Source organism: Lathyrus oleraceus, chromosome 4, assembly GCF_024323335.1.
Source record: "Lathyrus oleraceus cultivar Zhongwan6 chromosome 4, CAAS_Psat_ZW6_1.0, whole genome shotgun sequence".
NCBI classification, from domain to species: domain Eukaryota; kingdom Viridiplantae; phylum Streptophyta; class Magnoliopsida; order Fabales; family Fabaceae; genus Lathyrus; species Lathyrus oleraceus.
Window position 1 is genome coordinate 27809695 of NC_066582.1, and position 10000 is coordinate 27819694.

Here is a 10000-nt window from a genome sequence, read left to right on the forward strand (position 1 = left end):
GTTGGAATAGAAGTCCATGCAAAAATTGGGGTAAAAATTCATTGTGTAGGCCAAGTTATTGTCGTTCCCGCCTCTCGTCCCATGGCACGTGGCCTATAGCCTATGGAGCACTAGGTCGGTCGAAAAATCGAGGATTGTTGTAAATGTTCTGAGACTTGGAGTCCCTAACATTTGTTGGAATAGAAGTCCATGCAAAAATTGGGGTAGAAATTCATTGTGTAGGCCAAGTTATTGTCGTTCCCGCCTCTCGTCCCGTGGCACGTGGCCTATAGCCTATGGAGCACTAGGTCCGGTCGAAAAATCGAGGATTGTTGTAAATGCTCCGAGACTTTGGAGTCCCTTAACATTTGTTGGAATAGAAGTCCATGCAAAAATTGGGGTAGAAATTCATTGTGTAGGCCAAGTTATTGTCGTTCCCGCCTCTCGTCCCGTGGCACGTGGCCTATAGCCTATGGAGCATTAGGTCCGCTCAAAAAATCGAGGATTGTTGGAAATGCTCCAAGACTTTGGAGTCCCTTAACATTTGTTGGAATAGAAGTCCATGCAAAAATTGGGGTACAAATTCATTGTGTAGGCCAAGTTATTGTCGCTCCCGCCTCTCGTCCCATGGCACGTGGCCTATAGCCTATGGAGCACTAGGTCCGGTCGAAAAATCGGGGATTGTTGGAAATGCTCCGAGACTTTGGAGTCCCTTAACATTTGTTGGAATAGAAGTCCATGCAAAAATTGGGGTAAAAATTCATTGTGTAGGCCAAGTTATTGTCGTTCCCGCCTCTCGTCCCATGGCACGTGGCCTATAGCCTATGGAGCACTAGGTCCGGTCGAAAAATCGAGGATTGTTGTAAATGTTCCGAGACTTTGGAGTCCCTTAACATTTGTTGGAATAGAAGTCCATGCAAAAATTGGGGTAGATATTCATTGTGTAGGCCAAGTTATTGTCGTTCCCGCCTCTCGTCCCGTGGCACGTGGCCTATGGCCTATGGCCTATGGAGCACGCGTTTCGGTCAAAAAATCGAAGATTGTTCGGAATGCTCCGAAACTTCTAAGTCCCTCAACATTTGTTGGTATAGACGTGCATGCAAAATTTGGGATTCAAATTCGTTGTCTAGGCCAAGGTGTTGTCGCTCCCGCGTCTCGTCCCCTGGCCTATGGCCTATGGAGCACGCGTTTCGGTCAAAAGATCGAGGATTGTTCGGAATGCTCCGAAACTTCTAAGTCCCTCAACATTTGTTGGTATAGATGTCCATGTAAAATTTGGGGTACAAATTCATTGTGTAGGCCAAGTTATTGTCCGTCCCGCCTCTCGTCCCGTGGCCTATGGCCTATGGAGCATTATGTCCGGTCAAAAAATAGAGGATTGTTGGAAATGCTCCGACACTTTGGAGTCCCTCAACCTTTGTAGGAATAGACGTCCATGCAAAAATTGGAGTACAAATTCGTTGTGTAGGCCAAGTTATTGTCGCTCCCGCCTCTCGTCCCGTGGTCCGTGGCCTATATAGCCTATGGAGCACTAAGTCCGGTCGGAAAATCGAGGATTGTGGGAAATGCTCCGAGACTAAGGAGTCCCTCAACCTTTGTTGGAATAGAAGTCCATGCAAAAATTGGGGTACAAATTCATTGTGTAGGCTGAGTTATTGTCCTTCCCGCCTCTCGTCCCATGGCACGTGGCCTATAGCCTACGGAAGCTGGGTTCCGGTCGAAAAATCGAGGATTGTTGGAAATGCTCCGAGACTTTGGAATCCCTTAACATTTGTTGGAATAGAAGTCCATGCAAAAATTGGGGTACAAATTCATTGTGTAGGCCAAGTTATTGTCCTTCCCGCCTCTCGTCCATGGCACGTGGCCTATAGCCTACGGAAGCTGGGTTCCGGTCGAAAAATCGAGGATTGTTGGAAATGCTCCGAGACTTTGGAGTCCCTTAAAATTTGTTGGAATAGAAGTCCATGCAAAAATTGGGGTACAAATTCATTGTGTAGGCCAAGTTATTGTCGCTCCCGCCTCTCGTCCCATGGCACGTGGCCTATAGCCTATGGAGCACTAGGTCCGGTCGAAAAATCGGGGATTGTTGGAAATGCTCCGAGACTTTGGAGTCCCTTAACATTTGTTGGAATAGAAGTCCATGCAAAAATTGGGGTAAAAATTCATTGTGTAGGCCAAGTTATTGTCGTTCCCGCCTCTCGTCCCATGGCACGTGGCCTATAGCCTATGGAGCACTAGGTCCGGTCGAAAAATCGAGGATTGTTGTAAATGTTCCGAGACTTTGGAGTCCCTTAACATTTGTTGGAATAGAAGTCCATGCAAAAATTGGGGTAGATATTCATTGTGTAGGCCAAGTTATTGTCGTTCCCGCCTCTCGTCCCGTGGCACGTGGCCTATGGCCTATGGCCTATGGAGCACGCGTTTCGGTCAAAAAATCGAAGATTGTTCGGAATGCTCCGAAACTTCTAAGTCCCTCAACATTTGTTGGTATAGACGTGCATGCAAAATTTGGGATTCAAATTCGTTGTCTAGGCCAAGGTGTTGTCGCTCCCGCGTCTCGTCCCCTGGCCTATGGCCTATGGAGCACGCGTTTCGGTCAAAAGATCGAGGATTGTTCGGAATGCTCCGAAACTTCTAAGTCCCTCAACATTTGTTGGTATAGATGTCCATGTAAAATTTGGGGTACAAATTCATTGTGTAGGCCAAGTTATTGTCCGTCCCGCCTCTCGTCCCGTGGCCTATGGCCTATGGAGCATTATGTCCGGTCAAAAAATAGAGGATTGTTGGAAATGCTCCGACACTTTGGAGTCCCTCAACCTTTGTAGGAATAGACGTCCATGCAAAAATTGGAGTACAAATTCGTTGTGTAGGCCAAGTTATTGTCGCTCCCGCCTCTCGTCCCGTGGTCCGTGGCCTATATAGCCTATGGAGCACTAAGTCCGGTCGGAAAATCGAGGATTGTGGGAAATGCTCCGAGACTAAGGAGTCCCTCAACCTTTGTTGGAATAGAAGTCCATGCAAAAATTGGGGTACAAATTCATTGTGTAGGCCGAGTTATTGTCCTTCCCGCCTCTCGTCCCATGGCACGTGGCCTATAGCCTACGGAAGCTGGGTTCCGGTCGAAAAATCGAGGATTGTTGGAAATGCTCCGAGACTTTGGAATCCCTTAACATTTGTTGGAATAGAAGTCCATGCAAAAATTGGGGTACAAATTCATTGTGTAGGCCAAGTTATTGTCCTTCCCGCCTCTCGTCCCATGGCACGTGGCCTATAGCCTACGGAAGCTGGGTTCCGGTCGAAAAATCGAGGATTGTTGGAAATGCTCCGAGACTTTGGAGTCCCTTAACATTTGTTGGAATAGAAGTCCATGCAAAAATTGGGGTACAAATTCATTGTGTAGGCCAAGTTATTGTCGCTCCCGCCTCTCGTCCCATGGCACGTGGCCTATAGCCTATGGAGCACTAGGTCCGGTCGAAAAATCGGGGATTGTTGGAAATGCTCCGAGACTTTGGAGTCCCTTAACATTTGTTGGAATAGAAGTCCATGCAAAAATTGGGGTAAAAATTCATTGTGTAGGCCAAGTTATTGTCGTTCCCGCCTCTCGTCCCATGGCACGTGGCCTATAGCCTATGGAGCACTAGGTCCGGTCGAAAAATCGAGGATTGTTGTAAATGTTCCGAGACTTTGGAGTCCCTTAACATTTGTTGGAATAGAAGTCCATGCAAAAATTGGGGTAGATATTCATTGTGTAGGCCAAGTTATTGTCGTTCCCGCCTCTCGTCCCGTGGCACGTGGCCTATGGCCTATGGCCTATGGAGCACGCGTTTCGGTCAAAAAATCGAAGATTGTTCGGAATGCTCCGAAACTTCTAAGTCCCTCAACATTTGTTGGTATAGACGTGCATGCAAAATTTGGGATTCAAATTCGTTGTCTAGGCCAAGGTGTTGTCGCTCCCGCGTCTCGTCCCCTGGCCTATGGCCTATGGAGCACGCGTTTCGGTCAAAAGATCGAGGATTGTTCGGAATGCTCCGAAACTTCTAAGTCCCTCAACATTTGTTGGTATAGATGTCCATGTAAAATTTGGGGTACAAATTCATTGTGTAGGCCAAGTTATTGTCCGTCCCGCCTCTCGTCCCGTGGCCTATGGCCTATGGAGCATTATGTCCGGTCAAAAAATAGAGGATTGTTGGAAATGCTCCGACACTTTGGAGTCCCTCAACCTTTGTAGGAATAGACGTCCATGCAAAAATTGGAGTACAAATTCGTTGTGTAGGCCAAGTTATTGTCGCTCCCGCCTCTCGTCCCGTGGTCCGTGGCCTATATAGCCTATGGAGCACTAAGTCCGGTCGGAAAATCGAGGATTGTGGGAAATGCTCCGAGACTAAGGAGTCCCTCAACCTTTGTTGGAATAGAAGTCCATGCAAAAATTGGGGTACAAATTCATTGTGTAGGCCGAGTTATTGTCCTTCCCGCCTCTCGTCCCATGGCACGTGGCCTATAGCCTACGGAAGCTGGGTTCCGGTCGAAAAATCGAGGATTGTTGGAAATGCTCCGAGACTTTGGAATCCCTTAACATTTGTTGGAATAGAAGTCCATGCAAAAATTGGGGTACAAATTCATTGTGTAGGCCAAGTTATTGTCCTTCCCGCCTCTCGTCCCATGGCACGTGGCCTATAGCCTACGGAAGCTGGGTTCCGGTCGAAAAATCGAGGATTGTTGGAAATGCTCCGAGACTTTGGAGTCCCTTAACATTTGTTGGAATAGAAGTCCATGCAAAAATTGGGGTACAAATTCATTGTGTAGGCCAAGTTATTGTCGCTCCCGCCTCTCGTCCCATGGCACGTGGCCTATAGCCTATGGAGCACTAGGTCCGGTCGAAAAATCGGGGATTGTTGGAAATGCTCCGAGACTTTGGAGTCCCTTAACATTTGTTGGAATAGAAGTCCATGCAAAAATTGGGGTAAAAATTCATTGTGTAGGCCAAGTTATTGTCGTTCCCGCCTCTCGTCCCATGGCACGTGGCCTATAGCCTATGGAGCACTAGGTCCGGTCGAAAAATCGAGGATTGTTGTAAATGTTCCGAGACTTTGGAGTCCCTTAACATTTGTTGGAATAGAAGTCCATGCAAAAATTGGGGTAGAAATTCATTGTGTAGGCCAAGTTATTGTCGTTCCCGCCTCTCGTCCCGTGGCACGTGGCCTATAGCCTATGGAGCACTAGGTCCGGTTGAAAAATCGAGGATTGTTGTAAATGCTCCGAGACTTTGGAGTCCCTTAACATTTGTTGGAATAGAAGTCCATGCAAAAATTGGGGTAGAAATTCATTGTGTAGGCCAAGTTATTGTCGTTCCCGCCTCTCGTCCCGTGGCACGTGGCCTATAGCCTATGGAGCACTAGGTCCGCTCGAAAAATCGAGGTTTGTTGGAAATGCTCCGAGACTTTGGAGTCCCTTAACATTTGTTGGAATAGAAGTCCATGCAAAAATTGGGGTAGAAATTCATTGTGTAGGCCAAGTTATTGTCGTTCCCGCCTCTCGTCCCGTGGCACGTGGCCTATGGCCTATGGAGCACTAGGTCCGGTCGAAAAATCGAGGATTGTTGGAAATGCTTCGAGACTTTGGAGTCCCTTAACATTTGTTGGAATAGAAGTCCATGCAAAAATTGGGGTAGAAATTCATTGTGTAGGCCAAGTTATTGTCGTTCCCGCCTCTCGTCCCGTGGCACGTGGCCTATAGCCTATGGAGCACTAGGTCCGGTCGAAAAATCGAGGATTGTTCGAAATGCTCCGAGACTTTGAAGTCCCTTAACATTTTTTGGAATAGAAGTCCATGCAAAAATTGGGGTACAAATTCATAGTGTAGGCCAAGTTATTGTCGTTCCCGCCTCTCATCCCATGGCACGTGGCCTATGGCCTATGGCCTATGGAGCACGCGTTTCGGTCAAAAAATCGAAGATTGTTCGGAATGCTCTGAAACTTCTAAGTCCCTCAACATTTGTTGGTATAGACGTGCATGCAAAATTTGGGATTCAAATTCGTTGTCTAGGCCAAGGTGTTGTCGCTCCCGCGTCTCGTCCCCTGGCCTATGGCCTATGGAGCACGCGTTTCGGTCAAAAGATCGAGGATTGTTCGGAATGCTACGAAACTTCTAAGTCCCTCAACATTTGTTGGTATAGATGTCCATGTAAAATTTGGGGTACAAATTCATTGTGTAGGCCAAGTTATTGTCCGTCCCGCCTCTCGTCCCGTGGCCTATGGCCTATGGAGCATTATGTCCGGTCAAAAAATAGAGGATTGTTGGAAATGCTCCGACACTTTGGAGTCCCTCAACCTTTGTAGGAATAGACGTCCATGCAAAAATTGGAGTACAAATTCGTTGTGTAGGCCAAGTTATTGTCGCTCCCGCCTCTCGTCCCGTGGTCCGTGGCCTATATAGCCTATGGAGCACTAAGTCCTGTCGGAAAATCGAGGATTGTGGGAAATGCTCCGAGACTAAGGAGTCCCTCAACCTTTGTTGGAATAGAAGTCCATGCAAAAATTGGGGTACAAATTCATTGTGTAGGCCGAGTTATTGTCCTTCCCGCCTCTCGTCCCATGGCACGTGGCCTATAGCCTACGGAAGCTGGGTTCCGGTCGAAAAATCGAGGATTGTTGGAAATGCTCCGAGACTTTGGAACCCATTAACATTTGTTGGAATAGAAGTCCATGCAAAAATTGGGGTACAAATTCATTGCGTAGGCCAAGTTATTGTCCTTCCCGCCTCTCGTCCCATGGCACGTGGCCTATAGCCTACGGAAGCTGGGTTCCGGTCGAAAAATCGAGGATTGTTGGAAATGCTCCGAGACTTTGGAGTCCCTTAACATTTGTTGGAATAGAAGTCCATGCAAAAATTGGGGTACAAATTCATTGTGTAGGCCAAGTTATTGGCCTTCCCGCCCCTCGTCCCATGGCACGTGGCCTATAGCCTCCGGAAGCTGGGTTCCGGTCGAAAAATCGAGGATTGTTGGAAATGCTCCGAGACTTTGGAGTCCCTTAACATTTGTTGGAATAGAAGTCCATGCAAAAATTGGGGTACAAATTCATTGTGTAGGCCAAGTTTTTGGCCTTCCCGCCTCTCGTACCATGGCACGTGGCCTATAGCCTATGGAGCACTAGGTCCGGTCGAAAAATCGAGGATTGTTGGAAATGCTCCGTGACTTTGGAGTCCCTTAACATTTGTTGGAATAGAAGTCCATGCAAAAATTGGGGTACAAATTCATTGTGTAGGCCAAGTTATTGTCCTTCCCGCCTCTCGTCCCATGGCACGTGGCCTATAGCCTATGGAGCACTAGGTCCGGTCGAAAAATCGAGGATTGTTGGAAATGCTCCGTGACTTTGGAGTCCCTTAAAATTTTTTGGAATAGAAGTCCATGCAAAAATTGGGGTACAAATTCATTGTGTAGGCCAAGTTATTGTCCTTCCCGCCTCTCGTCCCATGGCACGTGGCCTATGGCCTATGGCCTATGGAGCACGCGTTTCGGTCAAAAAATCGAGGATTGTTCGAAATGCTCCGAAACTTCTAAGTCCCTCAACATTTTTTGGTATAGATGTGCATGCAAAATTTGGGATTCAAATTCGTTGTCTAGGCCAAGGTATTGTCGTTCCCGCCTCTCGTCCCATGGCACGTGGCCTATGGCATATGGAGCACGCGTTTCGGTCAAAAGATCGAGGATTGTTCGGAATGCTCCGAAACTTCTAAGTCCCTCAACATTTGTTGGTATAGATGTCCATGTAAAATTTGGGATTCAAATTCGTTGTCTAGGCCAAGGTGTTGTCGCTCTCGCGTCTCGTCCCGTGGCCTATGGCATATGGACGACGCGTTTCGGTCAAAAAATAGAGGATTGTTCGGAATGCTCCGAAACTTTGCAGTCCCTCAACATTTGTTGGGATAGACGTCCATGCAAAAATTGGCATCAAAATTCGTTGTCTAGGCCAAGGTGTTGTCGCTCCCGCCTCTCGTCCGGTGGCACGTGGCCTATGGACCACGCGTTTCGGTCAAAAAATAGAGGATTGTTCGGAATGCTCCGAAACTTTGGAGTACCTCAACATTTGTTGGGATAGACGTCCATGCAAAAATTGACATCAAAATTCGTTGTGTAGGCCAAGTTATTGTCGCTCCCGCCTCTCGTCTCGTGGTCCGTGGCCTATATAGCCTATGGAGCACTAAGTCTGGTCGAAAAATCGAGGATTGTAGGAAATGCTCCGAGACTTTGGAGTCCCTTAACATTTGTTGGAATAGATGTCCATTCAAAAATTGGGGTACAAATTCATTGTGTAGGCCAAGTTATTGTCCTTCCCGCCTCTCGTCCCGTGGCCTATGGCCTATGGAGCATTATGTCCGGTCAAAAAATAGAGGATTGTTGGAAATGCTCCGAGACTTTGGAGTCCCTCAACCTTTGTAGGAATAGACGTCCATGCAAAAATCGGAGTACAAATTCGTTGTGTAGGCCAAGTTATTGTCGCTCCCGCCTCTCGTCCCGTGGTCCATGGCCTATATAGCCTATGGAGCACTAAGTCCGGTCGGAAAATCGAGGATTGTGGGAAATGCTCCGAGACTTTGGAGTCCCTCAACCTTTGTTGGAATAGAAGTCCATGCAAAAATTGGGGTACAAATTCATTGTGTAGGCCGAGTTATTGTCCTTCCCGCCTCTCGTCCCATGGCACGTGGCCTATAGCCTACGGAAGCTGGGTTCCGGTCGAAAAATCGAGGATTGTTGGAAATGCTCCGAGACTTTGGAGTCCCTTTACATTTGTTGGAATAGAAGTCCATGCAAAAATTGGGGTACAAATTCATTGTGTAGGCCAAGTTATTGTCCTTCCCGCCTCTCGTCCCATGGCACGTGGCCTATAGCCTACGGAAGCTGGGTTCCGGTCGAAAAATCGAGGATTGTTGGAAATGCTCCGAGACTTTGGAGTCCCTTATCATTTGTTGGAATAGAAGTCCATGCAAAAATTGGGGTACAAATTCATTGTGTAGGCCAAGTTATTGTCCTTCCCGCCTCTCGTCCCATGGCACGTGGCCTATAGCCTATGGAGCACTAGGTCCGGTCGAAAAATCGAGGATTGTTGGAAATGCTCCGTGACTTTGGAGTCCCTTAACATTTGTTGGAATAGAAGTCCATGCAAAAATTGGGGTACAAATTCATTGTGTAGGCCAAGTTATTGTCCTTCCCGCGTCTCGTCCCATGGCACGTGGCCTATAGCCTATGGAGCACTAGGTCCGGTCGAAAAATCGAGGATTGTTGGAAATGCTCCGAGACTTTGGAGTCCCTTAACATTTGTTGGAATAGAATTCCATGCAAAAATTGGGGTACAAATTCATTGTGTAGGCCAAGTTATTGTCCTTCCCGCCTCTCGTCCCATGGCACGTGGCCTATGGCCTATGGCCTATGGAGCACGTGTTTCGGTCAAAAAATCGAGGATTGTTCGAAATGCTCAGAAACTTCTAAGTCCCTCAACATTTGTTGGTATAGATGTGCATGCAAAATTTGGGATTCAAATTCGTTGTCTAGGCCAAGGTATTGTCGTTCCCGCCTCTCGTCCCATGGCACGTGGCCTATGGCCTTTGGAGCACGCGTTTCGGTCAAAAGATCGAGGATTGTTCGGAATGCTGCGAAACTTCTAAGTCCCTCAACATTTGTTGGTATAGATGTCCATGTAAAATTTGGGATTCAAATTCGTTGTCTAGGCCAAGGTGTTGTCGCTCCCGCCTCTCGTCCGGTGGCACGTGGCCTATGGACCACGCGTTTCGGTCAAAAAATAGAGGATTGTTCGGAATGCTCCGAAACTTTGGAGTCCCTCAACATTTGTTGGGATAGACGTCCATGCAAAAATTGACATCAAAATTCGTTGTGTAGGCCAAGTTATTGTCGCTCCCGCCTCTCGTCCCGTGGCACGTGGCGTTTCGACGATTAGTTCCGGTCGAAAGTCGAGAATTATTCGAAATGCTCCGAAACTTTGCAGTCCCCCAACATTTATTGGAATAG